This window comes from Thalia democratica, chromosome 6, assembly GCF_965202585.1.
Source record: "Thalia democratica chromosome 6, ktThaDemo2.hap1.1, whole genome shotgun sequence".
In the NCBI taxonomy this organism is placed as follows: domain Eukaryota; kingdom Metazoa; phylum Chordata; class Thaliacea; order Salpida; family Salpidae; genus Thalia; species Thalia democratica.
This window is the reverse complement of record NC_139170.1, coordinates 63,507,702-63,516,247: the sequence shown is the minus strand read 5'-3', so window position 1 is coordinate 63,516,247 and position 8,546 is coordinate 63,507,702. Positions and strand designations below refer to the sequence as shown.

The window sequence follows — 8,546 nt, the reverse complement described above, 5'->3', positions numbered from 1 at the left end:
ACATTAACTAAAACTAAATCTAAAACCTATTGAAATTTAACTTTTATTACCCTTTAAATAGTTTAATTGACGAAGTAAGTTTAAAAACTTTGAAAAAAAAAAAAAAAATTTGTGTGAACATGTAAATAAAACATAAAGTAAACTAAAAAAAGACATCGAATTCCGAAGTAAAAATATTTTAAAGTGATATATTTTTTTTAACCAAATAAGGTTATTGCTTTTATATTCTAAATTTGTTAAACTGTATTAATTGTTGTTCATTATTAAATAATGTTTAAAGAAGTGCTTTTATTTTTTATTTTTTCAGTGTAAAAGAGTTTATATAGTAAGCAGTTCTAAGTTGTTGGCAACACATAAATATTCAAACTTTCAGGTTTTGCATACTATATATGGTATTAATGTGACGTAGAACAGGTTTTATTTGTGGATAATAAATCACACAGTAAAAGTACTTTTACTAAGATTACATGAAATTTTCTTTTGAGAACATATGTTGTTTGTAAAATGTTTTTAAAAGTTCATGTGCACGGCTATAAGAGAAACAAAAAAATGTTCAGTGTTTTACACTTAACAAAAACATAACTTAAATACTTGTAAGCATACAAGCAGTACAATTCTATTGATGAAGTATTTCATCACGTAAAAAAATATATTTTACTTGAGTTTATACGTGGGCTAATCTCATTATTTTACATATAACAAAACATAAGTGAAATACCAAAAAAAAAGTACAAGTATTGTATGTCTATATTAGTTGATAAAGTATGACATACACACGTAAACAATATCTTTTATTTGCATAAATTATTTTACCGCGGATGACGTAGTTTATTTTGTTTTCAAAAAAAAATGTCTTTATGTAAAGATTATCATTCACATTATTTATCACTTGGCTGTAATTGATTTATAATTTTTTTTTTAACTGTATACATATTTGCTAAATTTTTTTAAGTTCCTTGCGTGTCTAATTATGGTAATAATAATCTTGTGTTGTTTTGAAAAATAATCTTTTACGTTGATTGTTACAGATTTATTGTGTTAGAGCCTTACTCACGTTTTTCTAGTATTTTTACTATTTTTATAATAAAATTTTAACGTTTAAAAGATTTTCATAAACAAAAGACAAGCAATTCTCAATGCTACTAAACTTAAGTTTTGTTATTTTACTACAAAACCATTCCAGTTTACTAGTACAAATAAAATTTGATACTATTGTTCTAAAGGTGTAACATTTTTTTATTATGACTTTTTTACTGTTAATTTACCAAACCCTTCCGTTTTATTATTTGTTAAACAAATTCTCAAAACTGCAATTTGAGTAAAACAAATAACATTTCATTTAAGTAAACTCCTTTTTTCCTAATTAGTTATAAGCAGGTGTATAATAATAGGTAAATGTTGTACAAATTTTTTAAACTGATTGTAATATTTGAAATTATCTATACAAAACAAAAGGGAAAACTTTAAATTTGTGATATTTTACATTATACTTATTTCTATAGTGTACTAATTTAAAGTACATTGCTCAAAACTGTTCTTTTATTTTTTATTATCCTAGTATTGTTATAATCAATTTTAAGAGTAAACTAAGATACTAGTTTTAACTTTTTAATAAGCAAACTAGATAGTTTAATAGCGAGTTTTTAAATTAAAAATTACTGTGGAATTAAGGTCAATTTTTTTTTTTTTTTTTTGTTTTTATAATAATCTTAAATAAAGATATGTTTTACTATTACAAGGCTACTGTCACAACAAAAGCTAGATTGAAGATTATTTTTTAAATATGTTGCGTTTTTAAAATTATAATTATAGATAAATATAACACTTTATACATTACATTTTTTCTTAAAAAAAAAAATTGTTACAATTTTTGGTAATAATTTAAATGCTTACTAAAAAGTTCAAGGTTATTTCGAATTCATTATTTAATGATACTCCGCTTAAGTAAATTTAAAATATAAAGTTATAAAGATATGAAAAATATGATTTTAACAAAGTATATTAAGTATAATTGAAAAATACATATAGCATAGTATACAATTGTTTAACTGATTTAGCTGTTTTAAAAGAAATACAGGTTTAGGGAAAAACTGCTTTTAATTTGCTAATAATAAAAAAGTTTTCGATAGCGAAAATATTCTTGACACTTACTAGTTTAAACAAAAACATGTGACGTGTATCGTTTGAATAAATATTTAAATAAGTTAAATAAACAACTTGTTTTTATAAAATCGTATGCTATGCTAAATGTAGTTATTTAATGTTGTAAATACCTTAGAAGTTAAGAAGTTTATCTTATTTTAAAATTAAAGTTTTAATCTATATTATGTGATTAAACTCAAGTAATTTATAAACTAAAAACTATTAAAAGTAACATATTTTGATTAGGAATAAAATAATTTAAAAGCTTTTTAATTAAAAAGCTTTTGATTACAAATACAACCGTAGTACTTTACGTTTTAAAATCTGATGTATATAAAACTGGTATAATCTACATTTTAAAATATGTGTGTTTATGCTTCATTGTAACTGTTTGTGATATCTTGAAAGTACGAGTAAAAATTTTCTTAATATTTAATGAATAATTTACATATTAAAAATACATTTAGATACACATAACTTATACGTGTATTTATCTCTTTACCAGCTTTCTATTTAGATTTTTATGTGTTCATGTATAAATTAAATGCGTTATTGCCTCTTTTTGAGATAATTCATGGAATATGGTTGTTATTATATAAGAAACAATATTTTTGAAATGTCAGGCTGGAAAAACAGTATTGAGAACTAAAATGTTTCAGAAAAGTAAAGTATTAGTATTTTAAAGATATTCAGTTATATTTTGATTTATGAAATTTGTTTCTTTTAACAATTGAAATTTTACTTGTCTGTTTTAAAAATGAAACACATGAAATTAATCTAGTATAAAAGAAATGTTTAAATTAAAAAATAATAAATCAATAAAAAATTTAATCCAAATATTTAAGTAAAATAGTTAAAAAACACGTATCATTCAAAACAATAAAAGCTTAAAAGAACCAAAATTTATGTTTGAGTTTTTAGAAGTACTACAAGATATATATGTTGCTAATTTGTTTATTGATTTTTAACCAACTTATTTTTTTTTACTTTAAATATATTGACTCATTTTAGCTAAATGTTTTCTATCATTATTTTAAACACAGCAACTAAATAATTAAGCATTTCATGTACCTGTTGTCTAACGTTTTCAGTTGTTTATTCATTTTAAATGTTAAGGCGACGTTTGATGTCATCTTAGGAAGTTCGAAGAAAAATAAACGCTTAGTTTTTTTAAATAAAGATCATTTTTAAACTGTGATAAGAAAAAATTTTAAACTTGTCTTTTCGAGTGTAGTGTCTAATTTTCATCGGTAAATATAATAATACTTTACGTAAAGTAGATTTGATACTATACTGTATAAGTAATACTAGAAACTTAAAGGAAACTTCTAGTCATTATTGCGTTAAACTTGTAAATTTTAGTTAACTTTGATAATCTACATCTAAATAGCTCATACCATTCAGAGATAAAAATACAACGTTTAGTTTCAAAACTATTTATAATTATATTAATAATTAAACTCATGTTGCATCTAATAAAATTGCAAATCAGAAATGCTTATATTGTGAAGTCATTTCTGACATAACCTAACTAGTATGAACTTGTTTATTAACGTTTTTATCAAGAAATAAACAAAATATATATTTAATCGGATTAAATAAGTAGCGGAATGATCAATGTTGATTGTTAAGTTTTTTTATAGGTTTAGTCCAGACAATTATATTGTTTTTCGTGATATTAATCGATTTAAACTTAAATGACTTGACACCATATTTTTTGCTATTCTTCATAGTTCATGAAGACTCAATTAAATTTCATGGAATATACAATTATAAACAAAACTTAATTAAATTATTAAAAAACTATACACATAATGGTAAACGCTTAGTAAGTTAAAGTATACCAAGCTTGTTCAACTTTTGGTTTAAAAGTTACTAATTGCTTTTTTGAGCGAACAAAACCGTAATAAGTATCAAAAAAGTATTTTGCATATTAAATTTATGTTTAGTAATTGTTAAAAAATTTAAAGATAAATAAAAAAACACTGTATAAAGTTGCAGCCATAGAATTCGTGACTTGATGACGAGTTTTTATTAAAAAAAAATATATGTAACATAAATTTTGCTGCAATAAAAAGACTTGAAATTGCAGCAATGTGGCGACGTCATAATTGTTATTTGGCTAGAATTTGAATGATTTGTTTTCAAAAATTTCTCATCTAAGTTTAGTGCCATTTTAAATAAAGATTGTATAAAAACTCTGTAGTTTATAATTTTTCGAGTTTAATTTTACGAGAATAAATCTGAAACGATTTAATTGCAGAAACTGAATTAGACTAAACTTAAAAAAGTTCAAACTTGGTGCTTAAGGTTACAAAAAAGATGCATTTATAAACAATTTTGGTTATTTAAGTATATGACTAAACACGGATAAATGATCACCACAACTTTGAACTGTTCTACAAGTAAATTAATTTATTGTATGTATAAAACAAAAAAAAAAAGTTTATTTTTACAATCACTATCAAAGCATTAGACAAAAGGTAAATAAGTTATTAGCTTATATTTTCCGTATTGAGTAATAAAAACAAAGTCATAAAACTAAGTCTACATAAAAAATTTAGTTTAATTTAAATCACAAAAACTAAATGTAGATCTTGAGTTCAATCATCAGAAAAAGCATTAAAGAAAACAGTGTTAAAACTGTCAAAGTTGTTTATTTTATAAGTATCAGTAAAAATCTAAAACTGTACTAAAAATTTGTTACGTTTACTTTTAATACAATACTTGAGATTGAATACTTTTAACTTACTTGGTTTTTACATTGTTAACTGAAAAACGACATTCAGATGATAAAGCAGTTTTACTGAATATCTTAATTTTCAAGGCCACAATTAATAGAAAGCTTTTATTGTAGGCGTTTCTTAAATAAACACATATACAAACACAGTTGTTGACAGAGCATTAGTTATAGAAGCTAGTCATGGATTGACTGAATAACATTGTTTTGATTTTATACGTTTATGCTTTGTGTATAAAACAGCACTTAAATAATGTTGAAATAAGTGAAGAATTTGTTTAATTTAATTTCATGATTATCAATACACTCAGGTAAGTGTCAGAGCATTTTGTAAGACTTATAAAGTAAACATTAATAAGTTGATACTAAATATGTCTAACCTGTAAATTAGTAACTTACAAATTTTAACGACTCAGTATAATAACATAAAAAAAAAACAATTTAGAAAAAACAAAAATTAAATAATTAGTTTAAAAAGATGTCATAAACTAAAAACTTAAAAATTAAAATGCATTTATCAATAACTATAAACTTCTACGTATAGATACTCAATTCTATACAAACAAGTAATTGTCGTTTAAATTATGTGTTTAAAAAAAAACCTTATAAATACCTTATAAGGAATACTTTATTCTACGACGTTTGCTGTTGTAATATCAACTTTTTCTTAGAGAAAAACACTCTAATTTTAAATCACCTTATTAACAAGATATTCTTGGTTTTAGTAATGGCTTATTTTTGAATTTCCGTTTAAACACAGCATAATTCTAAACATATATACCAAGTCAAAAACCTCTAAGTATCGGGGGCACGAAAATTCAAATTTGGACAACTTAAATTTCGACAATTCAAACTCTTTAAAAAAGGTTTAAAGGGCCTCAAATCAAAAAGTAAGATATTTTTGAACGAAATAAAAAATATACATATATGTAGGTCTAAATTCTACAGACCATTTTTTCTTTTAGAAAATTTTTAAATGGTTTTAGAGATAAAGCTCAAACTTCTTTAAAAGTATAGTATTTTTTAGTAGTTTAAAGAAATAATATATATTATTTATTTTTTTCCAGTTTATATTTTGCTAACATAGTTTTATTAAAAAGGTCTACGGCTTCTTTTTCATTTATTTTATGTTTCATACATGTTTGTATAACTATCGTTTTTCAAATTTGAATTGTCCGAAAAGAATCATTAGCGGACACGTCAACAAGTTAGTTGAAAAATTTTCCATGTGACAATAAGTGCAAATCTGAATGTATTTTATAAAAAGCTACTGTCTCATTTAAGTATAGTGATAAAGTGTCATACTCTACACGATCTTTTATAAGTTAACTAAATGAAACAGAGTGTAACTAAATAAACCCTAAGCTAACAAAAATAAACCCACAAATTGTACCTAATTAAATAACTATTTATAAAACTTATATGAAAAAATGTAAATAAAAACATAAGCCCTCTCTCTATCAACTGAGATTGGCTAAAATCAAATGATAATAATAAATATAAAAAACCATGATGTAGTATATAAAATAAACAGATAAAAAATAAAAATAGATAACATAGAATCTAAATGAGTATAGAGGAAAAGAGTTCATTCTGAATGTTATTTCATCATTTTCTACTGTTCCTTAAAGTATTTCTTTTCCCAAAATTTTAGTTTTTTAGTTCGTGCCTTGTATACTATATGGAAATTATATTTTAAAAAAATGTTTTTTTTTTTTGCTAACTTAAAAACTATCAAAGTTTATTTTTACAGAACAATGATGCTTATAAGTGTTGTTATTTTTTTAACAAATGAGAATAAACCTTATATAATAATTGAACTGTGACGATAACTGTGTACAAAACTTCCTTGAATAATGTTTTTGTATTTATTAGTTTTGCATAATCATGTCAGACATAATACAATTAGTTTAAGCAACTTATTGTATTAATTATGATAGCTTAGTCTACGAAAAAACAAAAACAGCTTAAACTTACTTTTGTTTCATATACATTAACGTTTAAACAACAAACTAATTTTCAAAGCGATATTTCAAGTTAAGTCCACCCAAAGAAGAATATGCATGCATTACAGCTAAGAAAGCTTTGCGTGAAGCTTGCATTATTACGTCATAGTAGCTTGTATTTAAATAAACTCATATTGTCTATTCATTCACAGGCCTGGTGGCGCAACGGTAGCGCGTCTGACTCCAGATCAGAAGGTTGCGTGTTCAAATCCCGTCCGGGTCATGTTTTGTTTTATTTAGTGTGAGAACCTGTATATGCTTAGCCATTAAATGCCTTTAGTTTTTGTATAGACACGATTAAAAAATTTTTAAAAATGTTATTACTACTAAAATGAAGTTGAAATACAACAGAAGTATACTTAAAAACTTCAAAAGTAGAAAAAAAAATGCTTTAATAACTACATCTTATTAAGTCTGATAAAACTATAAATTACAAACAGCTTTTTGCTGTTTGTTAAGATAAGATATCACTACAAAAAAAGCTTGTTTGACTTCGTTATACTTGAAATATCAGCTCATATAGATATTGACAAGTGTTAAAAAATTAAATTTTTGTTGCATAATAAACATTTTGTTATTCTTTATTTTAGTTTTTGTCACAAATTTTAATTTATTTTATTATCTAGTTTACTTAACAAATAAGTTCAAAACCTCTGCAAAAACTTATGATATAGAAGTATTTGTGTTAACATGTAAATATAACCCAGAATAAGCTGAAACAAAAAAAATGTTGAAAAAAATTTACAATGGTTTTCAAAGTAAAACTAGCTTTAAGTGACCATGCTTCTATAACCAAATAAGGTCTTTGTTTTAGATTTTAAATTTTTCAAGCTATATTAGTTGCTATTAACTGTTATGTTTTGTTTAAATAAGCAAGTTGTAGTAAAAATTTTGTAAATATTTACTATTGTTTGCAAGTCAAAAAGCTCTAACTTGCTGGCAACAATACCGAAAAACACAGTTCTTTAGTTTTTACAAACTAAATATGGTATTGCTATTACAACAATGTAAAATATGTTTTATTTATGGATAGTAAATCACGCAGTAAAATAAATTTCACCAAAATTACATGAAATTGTACTTTTAAGAACTCAAGTTGTTTGTAAAACATTTTTAAAGTTTCATGTTGAAAACTACCATAGATAAAAACAAAACAAAAAGGTGTTTTACAAATATTAAAAACACAACTGAAATATTTAAAAACGTAAAAGAATAGTATGACTATATTAGTAGATGTTGTATGACAAACATACACAATCAATATCTTTTACTTATGTTTAAACGCATAATTTTTGCCGCAGTTGACATAATTTGTTTGCGTATTAGAAATATTTTATATAGTGTTAGAGAAATTATGCAAAAACACTATATTACGTGCATTATATATCTCTTGGTTGTATTTGATTTGAAAAAGTTTTTATATAGATACTTGCTCAATCGAAGTGTCTACTTTGCACGTAGGGACACTTTTTAACGAAGGATCAAATATGCACGAAGACACTTTTGCACGGAGTCAATTTTGCACGAGGGGTAACTTTTGCCCGGGTTGAAAAATATTATTATTATTAATTTATTTAAATTTATTTCTAGTACTATGACCCTTGACCCTTACTTTCGGTCGGTATTTTCTTTTTTTGGTTTTTAAAATTTAAAAAAAC

General features: G+C 23.8%; 1 non-coding gene across 1 annotated transcript; it reads left to right on the top strand.

Annotated features, from left to right (window-relative positions):
• Positions 1 to 7,039: 7,039 nt before the first annotated feature.
• On the top strand, positions 7,040 to 7,111 carry Trnaw-cca (transfer RNA tryptophan (anticodon CCA)). The gene has a single exon. It is a non-coding gene; the product is annotated as a tRNA-Trp (tRNA).
• The last annotated feature ends 1,435 nt before the right edge of the window (positions 7,112 to 8,546 follow it).